This window comes from Acomys minous (assembly GCF_964271855.1).
Source record: "Acomys minous genome assembly, chromosome: 1".
Taxonomy (NCBI): domain Eukaryota; kingdom Metazoa; phylum Chordata; class Mammalia; order Rodentia; family Muridae; genus Acomys; species Acomys minous.
Genome location: NC_140483.1, coordinates 173,535,293 through 173,562,018, shown reverse-complemented (window position 1 = coordinate 173,562,018; position 26,726 = coordinate 173,535,293). Strand labels below are relative to the sequence as shown.

Sequence of the window (26,726 nt, the reverse complement as noted above, 5' to 3'; positions counted from 1 at the left end):
AACAATTTTAAGGAATAATTTCTAGACCATGTTTACAAATCTAGGTTGCCAAATAGTATGGGAATCAGTTGACCTCCTGAACATCAAAAATCGGCTCATCCCTTTTCCTATACAATTTCTAAAATGAGCTTATTAAACAGTTTTTACAATTAAATTTGTGGAACAGCCAGCCAAGCAACTGATTGCACGCACTTGTTTTATTCCTTTCACTAGTTCAGCCACACATGAATATCCACAACTGTGGCTCACAAGCCCCATGAAGAAGAAGCAGTGCACTCCAGTTTCCTGTTTGAAACTCTCTTCTCGACACAGTCACAATGACAGTATGAAAGCCAAGCCACTTGTGTGAACTACATCAATTCACTCCAGATGGCAGGGAACTGAAAAAGGTCCAGTCGAACCAGGTGTTTGAAAGTGCTGTAATCCTTTAAATTCAGCCACGTTACTACTACATATACAAACACCAAAAAATTAGTAATGAGAAAACAATGACTACTCATTAGATACTTAAATGTATTTTCAAGCCTTAATATCAGTAGATACTTAAGAATATCACAAAGTTGATCAAGGGCACTGCATGACCATCAGGTAGAAGTTGCAGTGGGCTACTGTGCAGTAAGTAGGATGACCAATATACCATGTATTTTTAAAAGCTAAAAAATGAATTTAATATTTCCCTACAAAGAAATGATAAGTGCTTGGAAAACATATGTGTTTGATCTGATTTTAGTATTACATAATGTATACATGTATTAAAATATCACATTACAATAGAATCTGTGCCTTTATTTTATGTTTAAAAAACTAATTGATCTTAAATACTTGAAAAATAATATTTCACCAAAGAAATATTCAAGCAATGCTTAAAGACAACAAAGAACAGGTCTTTTTATATAAAAAAAAAAACAATTCTAGTAATTTTGTTAAGATACTTAAAAACATTGAAGTATCAAAGAGCTCTTTGTTTAAAAAAATTAAACCTATTTGGTTTAATTTGATATTTCCCAAGCAATTAAAAAAGGCTCCTTTTCTACCATCCATTAGTGTAAAGCTTTAACGCCTTTTCTAAAAGAAATGGTAAGTGTATGCTGGTCCACAAACACCGCTGTGCTTAGTGAGTCTTAAGATGGGAGTGTGTGCCTGTGAGGGGCTTCCGGGCTTTAACGCACAGTTCAGCCTTGCTGGCCCAGGCTGAGAGAGCTCATCAGTTGGCTTCATTTTCAAACCACACTGGTCCATTCCACATCAATGTTATACATTCACAGAAGCTAGAGGCCAGCATCTGAGCTTTCAGATGGCCAAACTGACTCCTGGCTGTTCTTTCAAGCTCATCTCTTAAGAGCTATGACAGGCCATCAGAGCCCTCCAAAGCTTACTCTCACAGAAACAAACACTAAGTTACATAGATCCCTGAATATGAAAATAAAAGCATAAAACAATTTTTTAAATAGAACACTGTCATTTCACTTTTAGGTGTATAATTCTCACTTTAAGGACTTAGGGGACCTAACCAAGGAATCTATGCACACAAAAGGGGATAAAGTTCATTTAAATGGTGTAAAACACAAAATTATAAAAAGTAGATCAAAATACATCTTCTCCTTAAGACTAAGCTTTCTGACCAAAAATTGGCATCCCTTAAAAAATTCTGAGCTTCATTTAAAATTAATATAGCACATACTTAGATATAAATCTATTTCACATATACACTACACACCCTACTTGTAAATCTTTAGGTTGCGCTTTTCTCTTGCTCAGATTCACCTAATTAAAACCCACAATAAATTTTATGGCCTCCAATATTTCCAGCTGAGTGACTGGAACCAAGAGGGTGTGCCTCTGGGCAGCAAGGCAACAATGGTAAGCAGCAGGCTAGCCACTAATTTCTCAACCAGGCTAGATTGTGAACGTGTGATGTTCTGATATCCAAGAAACTGTTCAGGAGAGAATAGGATAAATCAAGTTTAATAACTCTGCTCCTAATTGTTCCCCCAATGCTCAACTCTAATTACTTGGAGAACTCTCCTGACTGTCACCTGATATTAAGTTGTTGGAGGCTGAGCCTGGAACAGCAAGATAATCAATAAACATTTAGTGGGGAGAAGAATGACGATCCTGTTAAGCAGTGGGAACCTGCAGCACCCAAAGCCCTTCTGCTCATGAGAAAACCTGTGGGACAGCCATAGTGATTGCAAAGCAATAATCCAAAGCGCTGTTTTTAGGCCTTGAGGCCTTTAGGCAACAGTACATTTGAGGAAAAAAGGTTAACACGGTCACCCTAATTACAGCCCACTTTCACATACTTCATATATAAGCGAAGACAAGCCAATTAGGTAGAAAGGAAGATAAGGGAAGTTTTATTTGTATACTAATTAAACCCCTGATGAAATTAAAGGAAAAACATACAGCTCTGTAATTGTGTCTGAGAAAGGTCACTCCAGGTTCAGTTATCAGAGCGGCACAGCCTTGAGATACTTCACTTAATCCACAATACAGCCCTCATTTTGTACTCAGGTCTTAATATTTACAAAGAAAAAAAAAAGCAAAGAAAGAAAAGAAAAAGAAAACTCAAAGCCTGATACTGAACTTATCTTTAAATGGTGTTGTGAATAATTTGAGCTGTTAGAAAGTTAATGCTACATATTATAATAAGAGTCTTTTAAAAGGTAAAAAATATTCTGCCGACCCAAGAACTCATGTGTTAATATTTTCACCCAAGATTATACTTTTCATTTTAAATCCAAAAAATGCTTGAAAGCAAATTTTAAATTTTATATGCCATCTACCACATATCTTTATAGTATTTCTTTTCAGTTAATATGCACCTTCGTGTACACCTCTCATGATCCAAGAGGGAAAAAGCAAATGCTTCTAGCAAACTACTATTACAAAAAGGTATTTACACCTGACTGTTTCCCTTAATTGATCGTGAAAATTTATTTACTAACAATAAAAGCTGGCAAAGCTTTGTGTATTGACACAAAGAAGATAGAGAATATGGATGAGCTTAGGGATAAAAACATGGTAGCTGAGAGGCTAAAGACCCACATATTTTTAAATATTTACTTATGGTTTCTGAAGCTTCTGTAATAAGCATGTTACTACTGAATAAAAACACAAGTTATTTAAGTAATTCATAATTTTGTATTTCTAAACCTAAAAGTGTTTATTAAGGCTAATAATTTCTTAAATTATGACTATAAATTGAAATTATGTTGCTCTTTGCCCTAATAACACATTTTGTGTAGTGAAAACAGATTTGAGATATAATTCACATGCCACTTAATCAGTTCTTTGTATAACTTATACAAGGTGTTGGTATGTTCAAAGAGTTTTGCAGCCACCACAAATATAAGTGTTTTTTTATATTCTTTCTTTTAAGAAAAATCTTTCTAAAACTGGTGCCCGAAATATAGTATGCCTAATTATTTCAGCAAACACTAATTTAAAGCTATACAAAACATATAAGGTTTATCATTTTGGTATTTTCAAAAAATAAAAATTCAGCCAGGTGGCGGTGGCAGCAGCAGTGGCAGCTTATGCCTTTAATCCCAGCACTTGGGACGCAGAGGCAAGGAGACCTCTAAATTCGAGGCCAGCCTGGTCTACATAGTAAGCTCCAGGACAGCCAGGGCCACACTGAGAAATCCTGTCTCAAAAATAAAAATCATAAAATGAATTTCCTCAATCTGAGTGTTTGATTAATAGGTGTGCAATACAGAAGTTAGTTATCCGTATGGTGTACACATCTGTCTAATTCATACCTCCACACGCCGAGGGTCTCACCGACATTTTTCCCCATGAGGGTACCATTTAGACCATTAGGCCATTAGGAAAACTGAGCTTTTATAGATTTTCTTTCGTCTAACAGGGAATAGCTTTGGATCCACATTCCTACAGACTAAAAACTAATGGCTATTCAATTTGGTATGAAAAGTGAGTCATTCAAAGTGAACGGAAGAAAAGAAACTTTAAGCTATGGTCAGGGGAAATGTAACAATTTATAAACCTAAGTTTGCAAAGCGAAGACGCAACTCAGCAGCAGAGAAGCTGCCCTTCATACACGGGGTTAGTGGTCTGGTCCCCAACACCACAAACAGGACTGGCTGGAGGGATCACAATACAGCACACTGCTACCCAGCTGTGATTTCTGAACAACCATTCCTTGCTAGCAGTACACTAGGCAAAGCATTTCATAGCTAGAAAAGAAAATGGTGCCATCTTCAGTCAGTTATAATGTGACAACTAAAAAGTTCTATTAATCAAGAGTTAATTGGAGTGGCTGTCGGGGGCTGTGCAGGGGGAGCAGCAAAACAGCTATTGAACACATGGGATACGGCCCAGCAGGAAGGGGGAGACGGAGCCCTGAGAGCGTCGTGTCCTGACGACTTCGTGCTCTCATGGAGCACAGCTCTGCTTGTTGCCCTCGTGGGTCCTCATGTGAGTTGTATGAAGACGCTAAGTGCCTTCCAGGCTTCACTGGGAGGTATCACTGGCACTCACAGTAACAAGGCTTGATCTCTCGCAGGCGTTCCTGCTGGAGCAGATTAATGGTTCAACCACCACCCTTGAAAAGAACCTAGAGATGTAGATTGTTAGCAATGACTGCCACCTTTAGAAAGAATTTGGAAAAAGTAGATTTTTTAGCTAAGTTAGGTAAAGATGTTTTTGCTAGTGGCTCTGATACAGATAATCTTAGACAATAATTTGAAGTTAAGAAAAGCACACTCTTAAAAGTAAAGCTAGGCACTGTTGAGGTTGGTGAGCAAGAACAGCCCAGGAGAGCACTGGCTGACATGATTCTTTGACGGTGGGCTGGTGATTGAGACAATTATTAATTTTCTTATGCTCACTTTTGCCCTCAGCTTACTGATAAGATTTAATAAAATTATCAATAAGTAGATGCACACCTTGAGGATTAAATTATAAATGGCTGATTGTTTTTATATAAAAGTTGAGATTTGTGATTCTTTTAAGATTTTTATAAGATTACCTTTTAAGACAGTTAATTCTTTCTTTGTAACTGCAAATTGCAGCCAAAAAGCTGGCTGAGAAATTACCTTGCTTGCTCACACTTGTTAATATTAGTTACAAATGTATATGGGTTCTTGGGAATAATTTGCTTTTCATATTTGTTTCTCACTCATAATATATAAATCATTTGATCATGTGAGGGTATTGGGGAACATGTTTTGCTTATGTACATTCACTGTAATAGTTTATGTAAAGAAAAAATAGAATTTGACCACATTGCAATTTTTGTACTGCCTCAAAGATCTTGCTGGGATATACAAGCTGTGAGAGAAAAAATAAAGTTGTTGGAATCCTTTTCCATCCACAAAGGAGGTTGAAATCTTTTTCCATCTGCAAAAATGTACGTATGTGTATATATGTATATGTGTAAGGTTGGGTTGGAACTCAATTTTCAGAGTTTGCTCCATCCACTCAATGTGTGAACATGTATGCATGCACGTATGTATATATGTTCATATATGTTCATATATGTTCATATGTTCATACGTATATGTATATGTATTATGTATACCTATATGTAAAGGAAGAGACACTTGTAGAAGAAGCTTGTTGGAACCTGTCTGCTAGAGTCTGTCTTACTTCGTCATCAAGTGTAAGTGTATGTGTATATGTGTATGGTCTTTTTTCGATTTCTTTTCTTTTTCTAGATGCTTACCACAGTCAAGGGAAGCCCCCACCACAAACCCACTAGTCCTAGCCCACCAACAGCAACAGTCAGGTCTGGCCCCCTGCTTACCACTCTCAGTGGAAGCCCCTGTCAGTAACAATTAGCTCCGGCCTGGAGAGTTAAACCTTTTCCCCTCAGAGAAAGTCAGCTGGGTGATTAAGCAGCCACCTATATATACCCCTCCTCAGTTTATCCTGTGGTGGCAAAGTACCCACTGGGAAATCAAACTGCACATTTACAGAAAGTACAATGTTTAAATGATACAACCATCAATCTCAATGCAGGGCATACAAGGGTAAAGCTAAAACCCACTATAATCTACAATTATGTTAATAATCTGTGAGCTAAGCAATGAGGTAATTTATAACAAATATACAACAGAAAGAGATGGCACTGTGTAGTATAATTAATTTATGTGCTTCTTCTTCTTTATATTCTTATTTTATAGAATTAGTTATGTTATGCAATTTTAAGGTAGCTCCCCTGAGGGCATTGTCTATTACTGTTTTCTACTCTTAATGTCACATAGAAGGTAGGCAGCACACTGATGAAATGAAATTGAAGATTGACAACTTCTCCATTTTCAGTGTGTAGAAATAGCAATGCCTGTGTATTATGTTTATGTAGACATATATCTATGTATAAATTAATGTATTATGTGCATATAAGTGTGTGTATGTATAGTAAGATAACAGACATGAAAGTATCCTATAGCAAGAGAAGACTAAATAAATCTTCTATTACTGTATAATTAATACAATAATTATGTCTCTAGATCTCATGTCATTAGTCTTCTTTAAATAAGTCTAAATCTATAGCATCTCAGTTTCTAGGTTCTAGCTACTTCATTATTTATATACATATATATTCAGATACATAATCACTCAAATAATTATGCACATATGTGTATGTCTATGTGTGGGCTTGTGCACAGAAGAACGCACTTTTAATTCCCCTGGAGTTGGGGTTAGGTAATTGTGATTTTAACCACTGAGCCCTCTCTTCAGTCCCTCAAAGTTTTAATTTTTAAAATAACTACTTTAGGGGCCAAAGAGATGACTTAGAGGTTAAGAGCATTGGTTGCTCTTCCAGAGGTCCTGAGTTCAGTTCCCAGCAACCACATGATGGCTCGTAACCATCTATAATGAGATCTGGTGCCCACTTTTGGCACACAGGAAAACACATAATAAATAAATAAATCTAAGTAAATAAATAAATAAATAAAATCACTACTTTGTAACACAGTTGAAAAGGACTAAATGAAAGCAATGCCTTGTAGACATATTTTTACAAATAGTCAATATGTTAGATGAACAACAACAAGAAACAGCAAATGAGCAATGAAAATTCACCCTTCAAATTTCAAAATATGCTCTAAGATTCTGTTGTAAGATGTCTTATGGTTATTGGTATATTCTCAATTCATCCTTTGAAAATACCCTTCTAAATTCTGTTTATATATAAAGAAATAAAAACCCCAAATCTTTCCTAGTAAGTACATGAAAGCTGCCAATAGTAAAATACAAAATGAAAAGCCTCATAAAAATGTTCAAAATGCACTGAATTGACCTGCTTGTCCTGGGCCTCACATGCAAACCACAGAACTCTTTGTAACAGACTAGAAGAGGTAGGTGAAATCTTAGAGGGAAATGGTTAAAACATATTTTACATGTCAAAAAAGGGAGTATAGTAAAGAGACCCATAAGCCTTCTCAACTGGAAAATTCACTGAATAAAGAACAATTGATCAAAGCTGGCTAGCTACATTCACCATGACACATGGAAGGCTAAGTACTAATGTCCTCCACACCCTTGGAAACCACCTGCATGTAAGAGTCATCCTGCTGCTGCTGTTGCTACACCAACATCAGCTTTTTACACGACCTTTGCTTGTTTTCAACTCTTGAGAAATGCAAGGGGATGGAATAAACACAGCTCTTCTGCTGGGCTTTACCGTCGTCTACGGATGTCTCAGCGGGCTTCAAATTTTTACACAAGTGACGACGCTAGAGCCAGGCTTGGTACTTACACCTGCACCCAGCACTTGGGAAGTTCAAGGCAGAAGAATCAGAGACTCAAGGCCAGCATGGGCCACAGAGAGACCCTGACTCAAAAAGCAATGTGGGAAGAGCAGCCGAGAAATCCAGAAACATTCAATTCCTTGGCAATACTGTGAGTGCATCCGCTGTGAATCGCATTGCAGGAAACTCATTTGGAAAGTGTAAGTGCTGCATTAAAATTAAGAATTACCTAAAATAATACTCTGAGAATAATTTTTTAATGTTCTGTTTTTTTAAACTGTGTGTTCATGTACTTGTACAAAGTGGGGAGAGCTGGGTATGGAAATGTGAGTGCATGTGCTCCTAGAGGTAAGAGGAGGACATTGGGGCCCCTGGAGCCAGAGTTAAAGGTGACTGTGAGCTGTCTGAAGTGTTGCTGAAAGGTGAACAACCCCTTCCTCCACAAGAGCAGGACACACTCAATCACTGAACTATCTCTCCAGCTCCAAGAATTTTTAAAATATAAGTAACTTACAAAGATCTCATATAGATGGTTCTAAATATTTAAATTAAAAGAAATTGTTGAATAAATCAATCTCAAGAATTTTTGGTGATAGAACCAAATAGGATAAATATGCCGTCTATTTAATAATCCTTACATTTGTATTTTCCCTGTTATAGAATTTAGATGATTATAATTTAATTCAAATATGTTATATACTAGCTAATTTTAATAAAAGAAAATCAAAGACATCATGGCCATGGCTGTACTAACTTGGATATAGACTCATGTCAGTCTGAGTTATAGAGAAGAATCTTGTCTTTAAGTGAAGGAGGAAGAGGAGAAAAAAGAGGAAGAAAGGAAATCATTACAGACATTTGGAGAAGCCAACACCCAAGCTCTCAAATATGCCCTTCTTTCTTCCCTGAATACCTCTTTCTCTCAGCCCCTGTGCTTAAATCAATCTGGTTAAAGTGGCTTAATAAAGTCCAACTGTTTCATTAAATAAAATAAATAATAGTTGAGCAAAGTTCATTACTTAAAAGAATCTGAAAATAAGTTTTTGTTTGCAAACTGCTGATTTCCTAATTTTAGAATATCCCTTAGTTTAGGGATTTGAGCATTTTGCTCAGATATGAAGGAATTAGGTCTATTCTTATAGAAGGCCGGGAACAATGTCTGTCCTAAGGGCTCAATAAATTCTTGCCATTATGATTACTGTTCACACACACACACGCACAGGCACACGCACACGCACACGCACACACACACACACACACGCACACACATACATACACACACACACACATACACACACACACACACACACACACACACACACACATGCACAGAGGTGGGGGGAGACTGACTCTTGGAAGAAAACAAGTGTTCAATGAGAAAGGGATATCACCATCATCATCTCCCTCAGCATCACCATCCAGGCACGCTGGTAACATCCACTCATGTGATTCCTCATAGTCCAGGAAAGCAGACAACACACTAACTTCTATTTTATACAAGAGAAGCTAAGAAGCCGAGAAGTGCAGTATCCTATGCAGTCATATAACTGGTATATAGGCTTCGGCAAATGTGAGCCCACCTCTTCTCAACATTAGTAACCATCTCCACACTTTCCATAAAATCCATAAGCTGGGAAAATGCAATAAAAATGAAAAAAAGTATTTCACTTTTTTACCAAATTCTACAAAATCAGCAAAGCATATTGATCTGTTTAGGTATTTTCTATCACGTTGAAATGAAGTATAGCAAGAGGTCCAACATTATTTAATTATATCCTTTTGACATCAAAAGACAAGGAATGCATAACTTAAGATTCCTCTGTAAGTCAAGTGGTGGTGGCATACACCTCTAACCCCAGCACGTGGGAGGCAGAGGCAGGCAGAGCTCTGTGAGTTCGAAGCCAGCCTGGTCTACAGAGTGAGTTCCAAGACTACACAGAGAAACTTTCTCTTGAAAACTGAAAAAAAAAAAAAAAGAAGATTCCTCTGTGAGCCTTAAGAACGCAATCGGACTGGCCAATCACTTGGTTAAGGGACCACCCCCTCAGAAAGGCAGGTTCACCTTAAGCCATGCTAAAGAAAAAAAGTGTAAATCATCTTTTCTTCCCTTCTTTCTTTGGATGTTGGCCATGGACTATAAATGCTTTTGCGGGTATTATCTTAGTTCGGTTTCTATTGCTATGATAAAGAACATAACCAAGCACAACTTAGAGAGAAAACAGTTTATCTGGATTACACATCCCAGGTCACAGTCCACTGAGGGAAGCCACGGCAGAAGCTCAAGGCAGAAAACCTGAGGCAGGAAGTGAAGAAGAGGCCATGGATGAATGCTACTTACTGGCTTGCTCCCTGTGGCTTGCTCAGCCTGCTTTCTTATATACTCCAGAACCTCCTATTGGGATTGGCACCACCTACAATGGCCTGCTCCTTCCCACATTGTCCATTAAGAAAACGCCCTACAGACTTGCCTACAGGCAATCTGATGGAGGTATCTTCTCAATTAAGGTCCCTCTTCTTAAATGACTCTAGCTTGCATCAAGTCAACAAGAAAACAACCAGAACAGGTGTGTTGGGCTCTTTTGCTCTTTCTGTAAAGCCCCCTCCCCATCACGTGGCTGCTTGTCTCTAAGTCTTATTCAAACGGCATAGCTCTCTTTATCTCTGTTAAGCTCCAACCTATAAATTTATAATGAACTCTCTAAAACTCTGTGAAAACATGGCTGCTACAGGATTAAAAACTAAATATTTGAAAGCAAACAACCAAACAAACATAACACTTTCTATGATGTGGATCAATATTCCTAAAAGGTCCATGCGTTAAAGGCTTGGTTACTAGGTTGTGGCAAGCAGAACAGTTGGTGGGACACTGGAAAGCCAGGCCCTGCTCTTCACCGTGATTCTCAGCCGCCATGATGTGGCTTTGCTACAAGTTACTGTCATGGTGTGCTATGCTGCCACAGACCCAAGCAACACCAAGGCAAGACCCTGGACAGAAGCCTCAGGATCTGTGCAACTAAGCTTGCCTTCTCTAAGCTCGGGTATTTTGTCATGGTAACATGAAGCTGGTTATTATGGCTCTATTGTGGCATGATTTTTAAAATTATTTTAGTTTTGAGATTAATATAATTGCATCATTTCGTCCCTTCCTTTTTCTCCCTAAACTCTCCCATATAGCCCTCTTTGCTCTCTTTCAAATTCATGGTCTTTTCTTTTTCATTAATTGGTGTGCATGTATGTGTTCCTAAGTACCTAAATACAAGGTGTTCAGTGTGTATAATATTGCTTGTATGAGAAGGGCAGATCTGGGCCCAGGGTTTCTATTCGATCTAAGGCACCAACCAAGGACAATACGTGCAGTCATCATCAAACCCCTACCCAGACCTAGCCAAGGGACAGGATACTCTCCACAGTTAAGTGGAGACTGGGGACTGACTTTCACACGAACTCTGATGCCCCATATTTGGCCATGTCCCCTTGATGGGGAGGCCTGATGGCACTCAGAGGAGGGAGAGCAGACTACCAAGAAGAAACTTGATACCCTAGCATCATATTCAGGGCGAGGAGGTCCCTATCAGTCACAGTCATAGGGAAGGGGAATGGGGTGAAAGCAGGAGGGAGGAATGGGAGGATGCATGGGATGGGATAGCAATTGAGATGTAATGTGAATGATTTTATTTTTCAAACACACACACACACACACACACACACACACACACACACACACACAAAATAAATTTAACTTAATTAAAAAACAAACAAAAGAAAAAGAAAAATGTTGCTTGTATGTTTGTTTTCAGGGCCGACCGTTCGATACTGGATAAGCAGGTGGTGTGCTCGCCCCTGGGGAAGCCGATTTCTCCAGGTGCCTGCAGTTCTTCACGTGGGACTGACGTCTTAGGAACTTCCCTCTACACACAACTGTATACACAATTGGTGTCTTCTTGCTAAGTTTAGGTCTAGGCTGTTGTGTTGGTGCAACTTTATTGGTGCAGCTCCTACATTCCTAGGAGATAACAATCTCACAGCAAACTTCCTGTCCAAGAGACTCCCAAAACACTACACGGTGTTGCTAGCTGCACTCCCATATCCTGTCCTGCCCTCCAGAGGCGGAAGGTAAGGCTCTATTACTAAATATATCATGCACTGCAAACACAGCGGCCCCTTAGCTGAAACTGACCTGAACGCCTCCTGCCTGAGGACTAGCTTTCCTTTTACCAGAAGGTACTATGGAAGCCTCTAGAAGATGGCAACAACCCACAGTCCTACTGAGCTCTGACTGGCCCCAACAATGGCAAGCATGTTACAATGACCCTAAGAATGCAGTAGTGGCATGCACACATTGGTTGTAACCAACAGCTCTCTAATTGGACCCACTCAACAAAAGGGAAACCATGCCTGGTACTAGAAACAATAAATCAATACATCAAGTTGTGTGACACCGTACCTGGAGCTCCCTCCTCCTGCTAAGGCAATCTGAAAGACACTTATTGCCTAAATTAATTCGAAATACAAGCTTCAAATAGCATGCCACATTGGCTAGCTTGCAAGGTTACAGTAATAGGAACAATAAATAAATTTATTCATCAACATATAAGAACAGAATTGTATTAGACTTAAAAAGAATTCCATTATCCTTGCCCCTACACAGATAAAGTGGAGAAAATGGGAGAGGGTAGAGGGATGAAGAGAGGGCCAAAAACTGAATCAGAAACTGGGCAATTCCACATCGCAGACACTTCCCTGCAGCAGGGCTGAGTGAGGCGACACAGGCAATGAGCAACAAGATGCCCCACTGTTTCATCCCACTGCTCGTCCCCTATGCAGTCCTGAGGCTGCACATTCTAACATGGAAGTGAAGGAGACTACGGCTCCCCCGTACAGAAAACACACTTCATTCAACATGACCACTGAAGGCGAACTAATCTAGCCAAAGACACACTGCAACACTGAAGAAAACGCACAGTGTTTTACATTTGACTCTTGCCCTTCCAAACAGGAGACATTTAAAACCGATTAAGCACAATATAAACAGTTTTCTGAACTGGGTATACTGAAAAGGATATCCCCAAAATAACATAACATAATCGTTTTTGCACTAAGAGTCTCATTTTACAGGGAGTAACCTTGTAAAATCTCCATCAGCAATGATCAAAGAGACTTGTGCCTGGGTGGGATCTGTGTTACATACATATTGAAAACTTAACTTAAATGTTGGATATGACTATAATACAGATTTATTCATCTAGCATATACATACATTGTATTTATCTACCTGACAAAGCCATAAAGAACAATAATAATAACAGAGGCATTTGCTGAATTCCTTTTTTTTTCCAGGCATGGTGCAGTTGGTATTCACAGTAAGTCCTTGAAGTGACTATTACTATCAACCTCGCTTTACAAAAAAGGAAACTGAGTCACTGGGCTCAAATGCCCAGACTGCACACTCTAAAGCCAGGTCATCTAGTGTGTTGATGAATACATACTTATATACAAATAATAAATTCTTCCTAGAAACAGCTATCAGGGACAAATGAAGAGATTTAAAGGGCAGGTGGCATTAGAGCTAAGTGCACAGAGATGCAGACGGCATCCTCAGCATAGTAAAAGTGGAGTGTCCACTGAAACCCAGGAGGAACACAGGGCTTTGCAGAGAGGGTCAGAGGAATGGGTGAAATCAGTACAAAGGTCAGACTTTCACCTGGCACGCGACTTGGACACAGCACTTTGTGGGCTGCATAAGGCTACTTGGGGGGGGGGGGCAGGCTTTGGTAGCAATGCTGAATCCGTAGGCTCCCAACCCTTGTCCTTTCAGCCAGATTTGTTTTAACATTTTCTGTGAGCTTTGTGTAAGATTCTGCTCAACGCCCACATGTGCCAACTGTTGTCACGGGAGACATGGAAAGCTGCTGAAGGCTTCCAGGCCGTGAAGCAGAATTCCCCCACGCTGTCTTGGGATCACACGTGCAAACTGTAACTGCCAACTTACAGTAAACACCAGAGATCATGCTGGACCTACGACAACAGATCATCTCACTCTTTGCTAGAACTCTAAGCAACATTTAATATGATTTCTTCTTTGAGGAAAAAAGACTTGTGGATATACTAAATACATATACAAAATACCTATTTTGAAGTAAACAATTTTCCTTAATAAGCTGGAGAATATTTTATTAAAATTCACTTTTATTATCCAGAGGGGTTGTACTTAATCACTTTACACAAATGTAGCATACCAGCTATATTTTGTTTCTACTAATAATATAAAATCCTACAGATTACTTAAATTATATGAAGGCCTTAAGGCCTAAGACAAAGCAGGAACACACAATGAAAAGAATATATTACTGCAGAAAGCAAAAAAGTGGACAGACAGTTTAACTCAGGGGCTGTTTTCTGAGAGGAAACCTTGACGGGTCTACACTGTTTCCTACTGCGAGGGAAAAGAAATCATTGAAGTTGTTTTAACAGTCCTGGGTAAAATGTTTAATTTCACTTTCCTTCTTTACTCCCACTAGTTACAGAAAGGAAGCAGGAGGTATATAGTTCAGTGCATGCTTAGCACATATCAGGAGCCGGGTTCAACCCCAGCGCCAAAAGGAAAAGAGGAAGTGGAAGGGGAGAATCAGGGAAGGAAAGTGAATGCCCACACCTAAAACAATCCTAGCTCAACGCTGTGCGAATTCACACACCGCCCCAAGGAAACCATGTGGGAGGGATAGATCTAAGCCTTATTGCAATATCTGTAGAAACAGTGCCTAGGACAACCCCTGCATTTGCTCAGAGAATACTTCTTGAAAAATAAAATGTGAGGATGTATGAATGTACATGTGTGTGCTCATGTGTGCATTTACATATGGGAGTGTGAATATGCATGTACATGTCTGTGTATGTGAGTGTGTGCATGTGCATACATGTATGCTTGCATACATGCATGCATGTGTGTGCATGTGTACAGGTATATGGGCTTGTGTTCATGAGTGTGTTATGCATGCAGGTCTGTGTGTGTGTGTGTATGTGTGTGTGTGTGTGTGTGTGTGTGTGTGTGTGTTTCATTTGTTCCAGTGAAGCACTGTAACAAGGTAACAAAATACACAGGATTGGATTTGTGCATGTGTGTGTGCATGTGCATTTACATACTCAATAAACAGTACCATTTGAATCATTAAAAAATTCACAATAAAAACAGCATGTTTCACAATTCTGACCCCTCTGTTATCAACCCATTCACCTGAAGACACAGTTCTAGCCTTCTAAATAAGCGAGGTCACCATCTAGCGGTGGTTCCTTGAAATGTCAGCAACATGGTTTCTGGAACCCAGAAAATGCTAAATGAAATGTGTCTAACATTAAGCACACATGCTCTCAAATTTACTTATAAGTAACATCACACCAAATAATTTTTAATACTAAGAAAGACTTTAGAGAAAGAAAAATTGTCACTAGTATGGATTCCTAAAATAACTGTTTTCAACCCTATATAAAAAGGAAAGAGGAGAATCCAGTGATTAAAATGTGAAGTTTGAAAACCCAAAAATAAATAAATAAAAAATTAAAATAAATTCAGTCAGTATGGCTAATAGAAGATATATTTGTTTTGTATGCATTACAGAGAAGAAAATGGTTATTTCAATATGTTGTGTTGTTAGTCAAATCACTCACCTTCTACTGATTTCAAGTCTACCCCACATAAGCTGGTAGAACGAACGCCTGTATGTATATTGCTTGTCTTGTTAAAATCAGAAGTGTGTGTGGTAGGTATTTTGTTCATTGAAATGTAGGCAGGAGTATAATATTGGTTCTGAGAAGACACAAAATAGCAATGTGATTATACAAAACTTCTACCACAAAACCAACTGTGTCCCAGATAACGAATGAATGCCCCACCAGCCAAAGAGTGCACAGTGTGCACAGGAATGTCCATCACTGTAAGGCCACTGAGCCTACAGAGTGGTCTGTAGCGTCAACAGAATACAGGGTATCGTGACATATTTTCACAGTTGGCAATTCACTAAAACGTATGTGTCTCAAAAAAAACTAGATAATTTAAAAAACAAACTTCTAGGAAGATTGAATAATGAAGCATCAAGAAAAGACATGAGTTTTAACCAAATATTAAAAATTATGCTAAGTCACTTGAGACAAAGTAGTATAGACACATATATATGATCACACTGCTATTTTATACATAAAGCATTGACTATACATACTACTAGCCAAAATAAACTTATCTGCCTAGCTATAATTCACAAAGTGTATGCTTTTCCATATCTTTCTTAGCTCATATTTAATGCATGCAACAATATTTTTTACTTAAGTAATTTATTCAGATTACATCTCAATTATTATCCCCTCACTTGTATCTTCCCATTTCCCCTCCCTCCCCCTTTCATCCTAGTCCCCTCTCCTAGGTCTGTGAGAGAAGGGGACCTTGTCACCACTATAAGATCACAGCCTATCAGGTCTCTTCCTGGGAGCCTGTTTCCTCTTCCTCTAAGTGCCACCAGGCCTCCCTACCAAGGGGAAGTGGTCAGATAGGGGACAACAGAATTTATGTCAGAGTCAGTCCCTGCTCACCACACAACTGTGGAGAATGCGCTGTCCATTGGCTAGAGCTGGATAGCGGTTCTAGGTTTACTGCATGCATTATCCTTGGTTGGTACAATAGTTTGAGCAGACTCGCCTTAATGGTCTTCTTGTAGGTTTTTAGAACCCTCTGGATCCTTCTGTTTCCCCATTCTCCCTTACCTATCTCACCTGGAGTCCCAATAGAAAGTCCCAATATCTAACACAATCTCCTGTTAAGATATTGCAATAATATTTTAAAGTAATTGTTTATCCATAAATATCAAAATAAAAACATATTTAGGAAATGCTTCCTTTTTGCTTTCTCAAAACTACAGCATGCAAATAAAACAAATTACATTTTAAACACATGTATGATACACACATTGCATATATATACATTAAATGCATGCATTTAAAATGAGATGTATACACCAAAATCATCATAGAAGCACTCCTTTTTCCCCAGTATTTTCAACATGACATGTGTAAACTCTATGTAGCTGGAAGCACATTATATACACTGCCAACTTCAACTTTTACCACAAAACTTTAAATTCTTGTACATGACATCCTAACAATAGTCATTGTAGACTTTTCAATTGCATGGTAGTTTAATAAGTAATTACATGTCTTTTTCATAGCCTCTGCTCTGTATTTTTCAAATATATTTCTTGGATATTTTCCTATATCTGCATGGTATTTTCTGAAAATAAAAGAGATAATATTAATTTCTCTCAGTTTTCAAGCTCAGAGCATTGAAAAGTCATATCGACTGCATAACTACTTAGCATCTGAAATGCTCTGATCTCAGCGTGGGGGATTAGTCAGCGGTTCCTAAAGAGTGAAGCCATGCTGCAATGTGCCTAAACTTCCAAACAAACCTGAGGACATTAATTTTTCCTAGAAACAGAGAAATATAATTATGTAGCTGCACATAAGGGTAAAATTACCTCTAATATGAATTAAACATTGTCATTTAATCATGTTAGGATTATGAACATATAATTGAATAATTATCCAAGAGTGTGAGTACTTAAATTTATACCCATTCCATTAAAATGCAACATTATAAAGTTACAATAATGGACTGCAACTAAATGAAGTATTCCTGAAACAAAACTATCCCTTAAGCTGGCATGGTGGAGGAGACTTGTAATTCTGGCAGCCTGGAGGCTGAGACAGAGGGTCCCCTCAAATTCAAGGCCAGCACTGGCTACATAGTAAGGTCCAGGCCAGCCTGGTCTTCAGAGTAAGACTGTCTCAAAACTAAATAAACAAACAGATAAAACAGAAATGCATGAGTCTCAAATTAATGAAAACTAAGACAGTTATGTTCAGTGATTAATTTCTTATTAACATGTTAACTTAAAATATAGTGGTTTCTAACCTAAAATTAGGCTCATCAAAACACTAAAATAAACACACACAAAGAGGGCCCAGCGATTAAAAGCACATAGTTTGCAGAGGACTGAGGTTTGAGCCCCCGCACTCACATGGTGGCTGGCAGCCAAATGTCTGTAATACCAGTCCCAGGGGATCTAACACCTCTTCCGGCCTTGTAGGTACCAAGGACACATGCACTACACTGCTATGCATGTGGACAAAACACCAACATACCTAAAACAATAAGATTCCAAAACATGAAAATACCTTCATAATCAACTGTGGACTATTAAATTAAAATTAAATTAATAATTTGAGTTACTTTTTAGTTCATTCAAAAGAAATAATTTTATGACAAAGAAAAATAGTATTATCTTCCTCAATAAACATCTTTGGTCAGTTCTACACTCTGCAACCTGGGGTGAGTTACATAGTCAGTGTTTTTTGTTTTTCATCCTAAGCTATAAATGATACTATTTGTCCCAAAATTATTTTGAAGATTAAATGAGATATTGCCGGAAAACTACTTAGCATAATTAAATCTTAGAAAATGTATCTTAGCTATTTGTATGCAACATTAAGAACAGATGCTATTAGAATTTACATGGTCTTTGAAGCACTGCCCTCAAAGTTATAAGTTTACAAAGAGCTTCCACAGTGGTTGAAAATAAAACCACTGAGCAAATGCAAGATAATGGAAGTTATTAAGATTATATATTCATAATATATAACATATTTTAGCAAATTAATTCTATTAATCACAAAAAACTCTTTAACAGAAATTAAAAATAAAATTCAATCCTATAGATTACATGTGGCAATAAGGTATATTAATATCATTTGCAGAAACTTGAAGACTCATGTTCAGATAGAAATGGATAATGCAAATGAAAGGTAACTTCATTAAAAATTGCTGGCACTCAGAGGTCAAACACCAGCCAGAGCTATATCAGTCAAACTGAAGAAAGGAACTGAGAAGTAGCCAAAAACACATAAAATCCCAGCAAAGACCCATTTGGCTCATTACGTTTCACAATCAAAAGTTTAAAGAGTGAAACTCCTTCTAGAGCCCAGGGAAGGCTGAGTAGAGGTACCCTTGGGATCATTCTTATGGGTGGACCTTCTCTGCAAAAAGCAGGGCAAGCATGAGAGGCGCAGGCAGGGGACGGAAAAGAAATTCAAGTCCAAAACCCTAACACCCCTTAAGTGGGAAGGACTTTAACCCTGGAAAGGCGAGAGTGAGGGGGCAAGTGGGGGTGCAAGCAGAGACAAGCCAGCCAGAGAGGTCCTATACACTGATATTCAGACTACCAGGGAAATGTGATTTCAAACATTTTTAAGGGCAGTTTTGTAGGCCTATTGATTACTCTTGTACATTCCAAGGTAACGTGGTTACTTTGTAGTTGACTCAGTACTGTTACAAAGACTCTCAGGAATCAGGATTTTATAAGATCCTTCTCTGTTTCTGAGAGAAAATCAGGAGACAAGGCTCAAACCTAACTAGGATATACTGTATGCAGGTATGTGCCTGTAACATGCAATTATTTATATAAGAATCCCATTTTTCTTCCTAAGCATAAGTCAATAAATCTTTTCTTCTGCACTATAGATTTCAAGGTCATGGCCAGAGATGTTTATTAGTATAATTACAATGTAGAAATAATACCACTAAGCCTTCAGTTCCAAGTTTCATAAGTTAATGGAAATAAAAGATTAAGGAAAATGCCAAGTGTCTTTTAATTCCCAGACACTACTGCATTCCCAGAGGAGCTCACTCCTTCTGCAGGATTTTCCCATTGTGTTTACAGTTAGCCTTCAATGCTGCTAAAAAATATTTGCCAAAGTTAGTTTTATGATTTAAAAAATTAGGTTATTTCCCTTTTTCCTACTAAATCATTTTATTATGGCATCATTTAATATGTACTGCTATACATAAAGTTAAGTTTTAAAATGATTTTAAAGTTTAAGATATTAAGATATAGCATACAGCAGAGGTAGAAAATAGCAAAATTGTGGAACAACTAAAAAGAACTCACTAACACAATGAATCCTAAATGTTAAAGGCCTTCCTCACCAGGATCTCTCTCCCAGTTCTAAGTACTCAAGATTGTATGCAATCCTTAGTTGACGTGTGCCTTGTGCAAACGGGCACATGTGCAGTGGCAACAGGCTTGACTGGCCTCTCATCTGTAAAGGCTTCATGTGTTAATCACTAATAATGAACAGAGAATCCAAACTTCAAAGAATAAAACGGGACGTGTGGTCCAGGCATGGGTGCACTGTGCCCATGAGAAAGAGGATGGCACTGTGTGAGAACGCATGACACCTGGCACCTGAGAACTTTACAACCATCAGAACCGACTGGCCTGTCCAGATAGCTGCGTGGGGCTTTTGGTTGTTTGAGGAAAGTCTTTTTTTTTTTTTTAGTGTGCTTTCCTTTTAATAAGCAGCTAACAGTAACACAGACCTCAGAAAATAAATACCGTGCTAGCTTTCCCACTGAAATAGCATGAATTCTGATACTGTTGAGAGTCTTTACAAACCCTGTGCTGGTTACAGCATATCTGGTGCGCTTAAGGCTAAAGCAAATCTTAACGGGTGACCTAGATCTACTGAGTCTTTCATGTCTTGCCCCTTAGAACAACAAAGCCACTTTCTTACAAGAATGTTAGCTTAAACTAGATCTTCTCCTGATGTCTTGGTAACTTATGAAATGCAAAAAGTGTCCAACAGCCTTCCGGCCAAGGTCTCTCACTGTGAGTCCTGCTGCTGCTTCAAAGCACCGATGTAGCAAACAGTAAGTGTGCAGGGCCCCAGCCTCAGCCAAGGAAAGCCGACTGCACGCACCGCACCGCCCTTACCGCTCTCCCTGACTGTTCTAGTGTCACTCCTTTTTTTTCTTTTTTTCTTTTTTTTTTTTTTTTTTTGATATTTGCTATCACCATATCACAGAGTTCCTATTTAAGTATACATCATATGAATCTCTTTTAGAGCAAATTTTGAAATGAATTCTCATCAGAGAAAATATGCTGTAGACAGATTTATAGCATCTTATAGTTTACTTTCTTAGACCTTAATATCGCAAGTAACTTTCATATCCTCTTATTTATCCAAACCCAAATCTTCGAATCTTTCTTCTTGTCTCTCTCCTACCATTTTAGAACATTTCAGGATGTACTTTCATTTTAGGCATAGTTCAATTCTCTTAACTTCCTCAAATTGCAGTTGACCTCAATGTTCCTTCAATGAGCATGAATCCTTTTTCTGGCTAATTTCTCAAAGGAGAAAATGCATATCTACTACTTGCACTTTCCATCCACACATGAAATGTAATCAACAGAGTCGGCAGCTTTAGAGTGCACACGTCTAAATACAGAGCCCTATTCTAATATTTACTAGCAGAGAGAAGTTGGCCAGCTTCCTAACATTGCTGCCTCGCTTAGCCAACTGATCTAAGAAAACTATTCTGCCTGCATGGACTCTTCATGTAAATGCTGTAACCAGCAGCATATTCGAGGTATCCATCAGAAAGCGGACACTTACCTGTCTGATTTGAGAAAAAGAAAAGCATCGTTGAGGAAAATTTGTTTTAAAGTGTAACCATAGCAACCTATAGATTTTTACAGACAACATTGGGCTTCTGTTGCTCTCCACTTCCATGCCCCTCTTCTGCGGTTCATTTACATATGCAAATGTCTGTGTCACAGCATTCAGGAGAGCTATGTTGTTTAATTAAGCCTTTCTTCTGAAAGCTAATCTTCTTTTAGAGTTTCTACATATAAAACAAGACTGTATAATAAATAGAAGCATTTTAACAACTTTCCAGTAAATTCAAACCCACTATTTATGATTTCGGGCTGTAAGACATTCCTGAACAGTCTACATCAATCCTTAGCATCTCTCCTGAGCCAGGTGGGGTGGCACACGCCTGTAATCCCAGCACTCAGAGAAGCAGAGGCAGGCAGATCTCTGTGAGTTCGAAGCCAGCCTGGTCTACAAAGCAAGTCTAGAACCAAGGCTACACAGAGAAACCCTGTCTCAAAAAACTAATAAATAAATAAATAAATATTTCTCTCATTCCTGTTCTCCTCACTTCCTCTTTATCCTTGGGCCTCCAAATGTACCTGAGCGTTCTTTCATGCCCTCAAGACCTTTTTCACACTTCACTATAGCCACCAACTATATATATATATCCTCACTCAAATCTATGATCACCTCAAATTAAAATAAAACTCAAATCATAATCACTCACAAAGATCTAATGTCCTCTTCTGTCCTCCATGGGCATGCGCACATATGGCATACATACACACAGACACATAAATAAGTAAAAATTTTTAATTAAATAAACAAACATTTGTGTTCTGCAACAAAAGAAACCCAGCTGAAAGTGACATTTCCTCTTTGTACCAAACTCTATGTCAAAAGCAGGCAAATTATCTTCCCTGAAGATTTAGACAAAAGGAGAAAACTTTCTAATCTAGAAGTATAAGTCAGGAGTAAATCAAGATACAGGAAACAAAAGTGAATACAAAGACTGAACTCGGAATGAACAGACAACTGCTTGCCTTTCCGCCAAGCATAGAGAGCCCACTGCAAACACATAAATTTGTGGAGAGGTGGTGGCTTTACTCCACAAAACAAACCAAAACCAAATAAAAATTGGAAGAGTTCTCCAAGGGCTAAATAAGCAACCAACTGTGAATGCTGGTGCCAAGAAGGAGTCCTGACACTCATTAGGGGTCACCCGCAGCTTATAAGCAACTCACAACCCACTCATTCTAAAGCAAACCAGTCAGTCACCAAGGCTTGACTATGAACCAGGAACCCTTAATTAGCTTTCCTTTTCCTTCATTCTTAAATCCGAGTACCCAAACAAAGCTTTCAATAAATTTGATGAAAGACTGTGTTCCAGCTACTAGGACTACATAACAAATTACTCCAAAATATAATGGTGTCAAACTACTGTTTGTTAGGGTTGTGTGCACTCTCTCCATCAGAGCACAGGCTACAACGCACAGACTGCTATCCTCTGCTCCATGTGCAGCTTGGCTGAAGGCCAGTGTGCAATCATCTCAAGGTGCACTCACACATCTGGCTGTTGTTGGTAGTTTGTTGCATTAGACCTTAGGCAGGGTGTTAGCTAAACTAATGCACGCATAGTTCACTGTGTGACTCAAGCATTCTCAGAGAACGATACCTATGTTGCAACAAAGAGAAAGACAGGAATGGAAAAGGAGGAAGGAGGCCGAGTTGTGAGAATATGAGTTAAGCTTTTTATGATGAATTCTCAATAGTCAGATTGTGTTACTTCATTAAAACCCACACAAATTCAAAGAAAGGGAAACAGGCTCTGTGCCACAAAAGGAAGAGGCAAGATTCTGGAAGGTCTGAGGGACCACAGATATTGCTGTGTTGTTTTTTGTTTTTTTTTTCAGTATAATCTTCCACACCATTCAACATTTAAAAAAAGATGAACAGAAATAAATGGGGGAAATGCCATATATATAAGTAGTTCAAAATAAAGTGTATTCTTCTGGGCATATACCCAAAAAAATGTTCCACCATACAACAAAGACATTTACTCAACTATACTCACAGCAGCTTTATTCATAATAGCCAGAAACTGCAAACAACCTTGATTTGTAGGTTTTTTAACTAATATATCTTATTACAACTTATTAACTGAGTGTACATCACTTATAACCTGACTAAACAAAACAATAGGAAGCAAGGATTAAAGAACACAATAACAAAACCATAAGGATATCAGTTATGAGGAACAATTCTCCTAGCATAATCAGCAGGATTTCTTCTGCTGGAAGCTGGAGTAACCAGAACCGGGAGCCCCAGCAGGAGCCAGAGCCCAGGAGCCTTCCCTAGAGCAGTTCTCTCTAGGAGCATCTCAAAGTGATGAACAGCCAAAACCTATCCAAAGTTTCCAAAAGGCCCCGCCTCCAACTCTGGGCTCATTTACATATCTCCTCCCAGAGTCTGTTCAGCTAGCAACAATCAAGCTCCCACCGAAGGCAGTTGGTCTTCTAGTGGATTAACCTCATGTGTTCTCTCACAAGACTGTTCCGATCCCACACTTGGGATCCTAAAAAACAGGCTTATCTCTCCTTCATTGATTTCCCTCAACAGAAGAATGAATAAAGAAAATATGGTACATTTACATAATGGAATACTACTCAGTTATTAAAGGCAAGGAAATAATGAAATTTTCAGGCAAAAGGATGGAACTAGAAAGGATCATGCTGAGTGAAGTAACCCAGACCCATGGTATATACTCACTTATAAGCAGATATTGGCCACATATTATAGCATAACCATACTACAATCCACAGACCCAAAGAGGCTAAGAAACGAGGAGGGTCCACTCCTTGAATCTCACTCAGATGGGGAAATAGAATAAACAGTGGAAAAAGAGGTAGAGAGTAAACTGGACAGAAGAGGGTGTGGGAAGAGAAACCAGGTTGGGATCAGATGTGGGGAGAGTAGGGAGGGGAGGTTTGAGGGCCTGGAGAGAAAAGGGAAACTGAAGGCAGGGCATCCCTGAGACAAGATGGAGACCCGCGACAGGGTAGCTACAGGGTGGATTTGGGGATGTCTCTAGCTGAGCCTCCCAGCAGCAGGGGACACAAGACTGAGGAGGCTGCCTTCTAGCCAGGCAGGACCTATAGTGGTGGGAGGGGAACACCAATCCACCTACAAAACCTTCAAACCAAAATTTATCCTGCCTACAAGATGTGCAGAGATAGAGTAGAGGCTGAAGGAATGGCCAACCAATTCCTGGCCCAACCTGAGACCCCCGCCATGGGAGAGAGCCAACTCCTGACACCATGAACAATACTCCGCTATGTTTACAGGCAGGAGCCTAAATTAACCATTCTCTAAAAGCCCCCTCCCCAGAAGCTGATCGAATCAGATGCTGAGACTTACAGGCAAGCATTAGACAGCTCAGGGAGTCCTAAGGAAGAGCTAGGAAAGGATAAAAAGACCCAGAGAGAACAAGAAAGCTGCAGAAGATCAACAGAGTCAACTAACCTAGACCCATGGGGGCTCACAGAGACAGAAGCACCAACCAAAGAGCAAGCATGGACTGGATCTAGGCTCCCTACACATATGCAACCTATGGGCAGTTTGCTCTTCATGTGGGTCTCCTAATAAGTTGAGCACGTGCTGTCTATGATCTGGACGCTGTTGCCTGCTTTCCATCACTTTGCCCTAACCAGTTTGACTTGTCTGACCTCAGTGGATAAATAGGAGCTCAGTCCTGATGTAACTTGACATGTTGGGGTGGGCTGGTGGGGGCTCCTCTTTTCTGAGGACAGGGAGAGGTGAATGGAGGGAAGAGGGTAGGAGGGAAAGGCTGGGAGGAGAGGAGGGAAGAGGCTACAATCAAGATGTAAAGCAAAGTGCAGAAAATGTACATATCTGTAATTGTTAAACACTGTCTTAGTTAGGATTTCACTGCTGTGAAGAGACATCATGACCTCAGCAACTCTTATAAAGAACAACGTTTAATTTGGGCTGGTTTACAGTTGCAGTGGCTTAGTCTGTTATCATCATGGCAGGAAGCTTGGCAGCATACAGGCTGGATTGGTGCTAGATAGAGGTAGAGCCCAGAGCTCTACATCTTAACCGTCAGACAGAAGGAGACTGTGTGCCACATTGAGCATGGCTTGAACATACAAGACCTCCAAGCCCACCCCACAGTGACACACACTTCCTCCAACAAGGCCACACCTACTCCAATAAGACCACACCTCCTAATAGTGCCACTCCCCATGGGCTAAGCATTCAAACACATGAGTCTATGGGGGCCATTCCTGTTCAAACCACCACAAAAACAATAGCAGTCTAGAACTTAAGAAGAAACATAATACTTTTTAAAGAACAATAGATTAAAAGGTGGCAAAACATATCAGCAGAAATTCTAAAGAGAAACTAGGTTTTACAAATCTAAAACAAAAGAACTGAGTATATAAACATAAAGACATATAAGAGCCACAAAAGACCAAGCGCTCAAACATATGTGCCTTTAGACAACATTTCCTACTTACACCACGATACTATTTACAATTCACGTTTATTATATGTGAGGTGGTTGTACATAGAATGTAAAAGCTACTTACAGTGGCTACATCATTAACAAGACTCGAGATCCTCCTGAGCATTCAAAGGGATGACAACCACCTTGCCTTCACTTAATCAAAGAAATAGTTTCTGAATTCATGGTAGGACAACTGATCAGCTTAATGCCAAATCTCTTTACTCCTTGTCTGTACTTTTTCACTTACCAATCATATAATTGGTATTTTAAGGAAAAAGGCTTTAGCAATCTGAATTCTGAAAATATGGCACATTGGCAGTTATATTTCTAATAGCATGAACTAGGGAAGTTCTCTGAGATTCCAGCATAGAAGGGGAAGAAACACTCAATTTAATTCTTCTTCTTTTTCTGTTTTCATACCAAAAGAGTAATTTGAGAGAGTTAAGTGGAAGAGAGAAAAAAATCAAATTTATTCAATATATTCAATTAACATTATTCCTCTAAGAATAATAAACAGATCATTACTATTCAAGTCTGAGTATCCCTGGGAAAGAGAGGAAACGCTAACAACCAGCTAACCTGCAGTGTCAAAGCCATGTGCATAATGACGCTCTCAGAACAGTACTCTGAGCCACGCTGGAATCCTGGCAATGACTTGACCACTCAGAGAAAACAGCATCAGCGAAAAAGTACATTAAAAGAAACCATTCTTTTTATTGAATTTTTAAATTAAGATATAGTTACATCATTTGCCCCTTCCCTGCCCTCCCTCCAGCCCTTCCCATGGCCTTGTGCCCTTCTTCAAACCTCTCCTGTGCTTGTTAAAGCCCACAAGAAAGTAAAAAGAAACTGTGAGAGCCACTAAAGAGAGGAATAGCAGATTCCAGTGATAAAAAGAATGAAATGAGAAAAATGGATGGGGGGCCTCTAACTTGAGAGGGAGAGAGAGGTCAATACAGAAAGAAATGGGCAAGGAGAAACAAGTAATACCAAGGATA

General features: G+C 39.0%; 1 protein-coding gene across 6 annotated transcripts in view; it reads right to left on the bottom strand.

Annotated features, from left to right (window-relative positions):
- CCDC171 (coiled-coil domain containing 171) overlaps nt 1-26,726 on the bottom strand; it is a 304,004-nt gene that overhangs the window by 120,220 nt on the left and 157,058 nt on the right. The gene's annotated exons all lie outside the window — the stretch shown is intronic.